Source organism: Triticum dicoccoides, chromosome 1A, assembly GCF_002162155.2.
Source record: "Triticum dicoccoides isolate Atlit2015 ecotype Zavitan chromosome 1A, WEW_v2.0, whole genome shotgun sequence".
NCBI classification, from domain to species: Eukaryota; Viridiplantae; Streptophyta; class Magnoliopsida; order Poales; family Poaceae; genus Triticum; species Triticum dicoccoides.
The window spans coordinates 524,012,089-524,016,109 of NC_041380.1; positions in this window are offsets into that span (position 1 = coordinate 524,012,089).

The following is a 4,021-nucleotide window of genomic DNA, read 5'->3' on the forward strand; positions in this document are numbered from 1 at the left end:
AAATTACTCTAATTAAATGGGAGTTCCAAATAGACATATTATTTGGTAGTATAAGTCCATAGGGAAGTCGTGGAGAGAGAGAGAGAGAGAGAGAGATGTTGCTACATAGCTACTACATCCAAATGGTAGCCTGAAAAGGACACCACTCAAGTGTAATCATGAGAGTGCATAATACATCTATTTATTTGAGCCGGCTAATCTAGATTGGATCTAAAGGAAGACTTTTTGGAGATTGGATCAATTGTTATCCTAGTCCATCCCTTGCAAAGAAATATTTAGTGTATAGCCACCCCTAAAACATTGTAATAATATGCAAAGGAGATATATATAGGGGAGAAGGCAATGCCCTCGGACAAGCAGACACGGGTGGGAGTACTATGTGGGTCATATGATGAACTCACTCGGCAGGGTTGGACACATGGGTCAGTTGCATGGACTCCCTAGTGGTTGCCAAGGGTTGGCTTTTGTCATGTTTCCCTATCTTTCCTCCTTCATGTGTAATCTTTGAATATTTTCTCAAATTTTGTGGTTTTCTTTCAACTAACGAAAACATGAATTTTGTTAGTAGTGACTAGTAGGTTAGTCCTAAAGGAAAAATATCATATATGAGAAATTATTAAACTTTAAAGGAATATATGCGCTTCTGGTTGTAGTTGTCAAAAAACAACATAAGGGTTATACAGTGACAATGTTAGACATCAGAAATTTAATATAAGCTTCGTTCCACAAAAATATGGAAGTCCTACTCTTATTGTTGAGGATATCAAGGAAAAAGAATAAAGAAGGGTGAGCGAGAACTCCATTGAAAGGAAAAACTCCAAACATGTGAACTTATGATAGAGAACCTTTTATTTGCATCGACAAGAGGTCAAATTTCCACTGAGAGGCAAGGTTGGAGAAAGTGCTAGCCTAGAACCTAGGTAGTGTTTAAGAACCCTAAGTGTAGCCTAGGTGGATGTATAGAATTGGCTATCAAGGTATATTTGGGGTTATATATGTGTACCAATATTAACTTAGATCATACATGTGAGTAAACTACCACATCTAGCCTTTAGAATATGGCCTAGGCCCATTCGACAAATCTATGTAACATGGCATGATTTCTCGCTTGAGTGGATAATTTCTTTCTTCCACTGCCTAGAGTTTCGCTTATGCCCTAGGCGAGGCATTTGGTCGTTGCCTAACACCTAAGGGTGTCTAAGCGCCTTCTTGGTGCTGCCTTTTCTAGCATAGCCGAGAGATCTCTTCACACCACACTTGAGATGAAATCCCCTTCCATAAGAATGAGATGCCTTACAAGCTACTACGAGGCATTTTTATAGGCTCTTGGACTTGTACAAAATACTAGAAATACTTTTTTTTACTGCAACCACCATCGCTCTTGGCAAGGAGGGAAAATAAGGACACCTCGTAGTCTTAGGGCTTCGTTTTTTGATATTTTTCTGAATTTTTGAGGGTATGTGTCCTACTCAAGGAGGCGAGGAGGCGATGGCTCTTTGATGATGGGATACAATTCTCCTTGCCTAGCCCCCATTCTGACGGTGCTTCTACCATTGCTAGAGGGAGTGTGAAGGTTTGTCTCATGGGATTCGGTCGGCGTTTGTCTTCGGTGGATCCACATGGATCAGGTCTTTGTTCGTCGGCGGTGGATGTTGTTCTGGTGCACTGGTCCAGTAGTGATTAACGCGACGACTTTCCGATTGTCTACTACAAAGATTTGCCCACCTCCGGTGAGTGAGGGGCAAGGACGGTGGTGCATCTTCGGCTCGCTACAGTGCTTACAGTGCTTATAGTCGCTAGGTGGTCTATGGATTTGGATGTCATTTTTACTTCTGTTGTTCTTTACATTACTGTGACAGTTAATGAATAGATTGGAAGCTTTTCCCCTAAAAACACGAAGGGAAACATTTGGAGACGGTGCGCCGGCTGAAGCTTCGGCCGGTCGCCCGCTACCTCGTGCTCCTGTGTGAATGAGACCTGCATCCGCACCCTATCTGCTGCAGCCCAATCTCGCAGGCGAGGCCGCCGTCCACCCCCGCATCGCGCCCCTACCCTGTTGTAGCCTAATCTCGCCGGCAAGGCCGCTCTACCCCCCACATCGACCCTCTACCCCGGCAGCCCAATCTCACCGGCGAGGCCGCCGTCCACTGCACGGCCGGCGATTTTCCCACGCGCACGACACATCCACCCCCTACCTACAGTCTTCACGTGCGCGCATCCCCTGCCCCCTCCTCCCGGGCTATGTTTGGGCAACCACAAGCTCCATCGCCGGCGGCCAAGCGCTCCCTGGCCGCCATGGCTGCCTGCAGCCATGCCCGGATCCTCCCGCGTATACAAGTGTTGCAACCGTCACCTAGAAAAGCTTCAACAACCGCTGAAAAAAGCTTCAACCATAGACATAGAAAGCTTCAATGGCACTGCACAACAAGGGAAAGCTGCAACCGTTGTTGGATTTTGCTACTACCGGCAAAGCTTTTTGCTACATCCATCAGGCAGAGCTGCGACCTCGCGAAGGACGACAATGATTTTTTTGCTGCAACCGTAGCAGGATTTTGCTACTACCGTTGGAGGTTTTTGCTACATCCATGTAAGGCGGAGCTGCGACCTCGCAAAGGCGGCGACGGCGTTTTTGCTGCACCCGTAGTTTGATTTTGCTACTACCAGTGAAATTGTTTGCTACATCCATTGAGCTACAACGGGTGAGAAGCTACAACCATTGTGGAAAAAGCTACAACGGGTGAAACAAAAAGCTTTCAACCGCCTGCAGGCGCCGACGTGCTGCACGGGGATGCTTCAACCATCTAAAACTTTTTGCTACATGCGTCATTCTTTCTTGCAGGGACAAGAGAGAAGCAGATGTTACAACCGGTGCACATCGGAGCTACAACTGTCAACCCAAAATGCTACGACCGATGGCATTTTTTGCTGGAACCAGAGAAAGAATAGGCTTCGACAGACGTGCGTTATAGCTGCAACCATACTGAAAAATGCTACGTCCGGCAACCAAAAAAGCTACATCCGATTTTGAAAAAAGTTTCAACAGGATATGGGATAGCTGGAGGTCCGCCACCGCACAGCCGAAAAAAGCTGCAACCGACATCGAGAATAGCTACTACCCGCTTTTAAAAAAGTTTCAAACTGAAAATAGCTAGATAACAATGGCGACCGGCGACGACGGTGCTGCGTGGCGGTGCTACGATGGGCGCATGGCGAGCTACGACAGCAGGCCGGTGGCGACGCTGGAACCCTCATCTGGTGGTGCTACAATCAGGCGGTGTGACACACGTCGAGATGCAAGGCAGAGCTGCATCCGGCGAGCTGCGGCGGCCTCGGCGATCTGTGACATGGACCGGCCCCCGTGAGCTGCGACGTCGAGCAGGCCCGGCGAGGTGCGACGGGGCGGTCGAGCAGGCCCGGCGAGCTGCGACGGGGCGGCCAAGAGCGCGCACGAGGAGGCTAACCTGCAGATTTCCTTTTTTCCCTCGCGCAAGGAAGAAGAAGGTAAGGGGGAATCGTTTTCTTTGGCGGGATCCAGCAGCCCAGGCGGTCGGATCCAACGCCTGCTGTGCGACCGGCCCAACAGTTGGGCCGGTGCGCCGGCGCAGATCGTTGCCCAAACACGAAAGGTGACATATATGGTTGATCTAGGGGCACGGTGGAAAGTGGATTTTATACTGCAGTAATGCTCCAAGGTGCTGATTGACTTCTACTATATGACCCGTTTTTGACTTTTATCACTGTCTATTATCTTCACATATACGAACAAAAAAGTACATGTAGATAAAAGTCATGGGATATGTGTGAAAAATGTTTTTCTACCACTAGTAGAAAAAGAATCATCAGTCCCGGTTTATAAGGGCCTTTAGTCCTGGTTTTCGAACCAGGACTAAAGGGTCGTTACTAAAGGCCCTCCACGTGGCCGCTGGCTAGAGCTCCACCAGCTCCACCTTTAGTCCCGGTTGGTAACATCAACCGGGACTAAAGGTATTTTTTTTTAATATTTTTTTAAATTTTTTTTCTT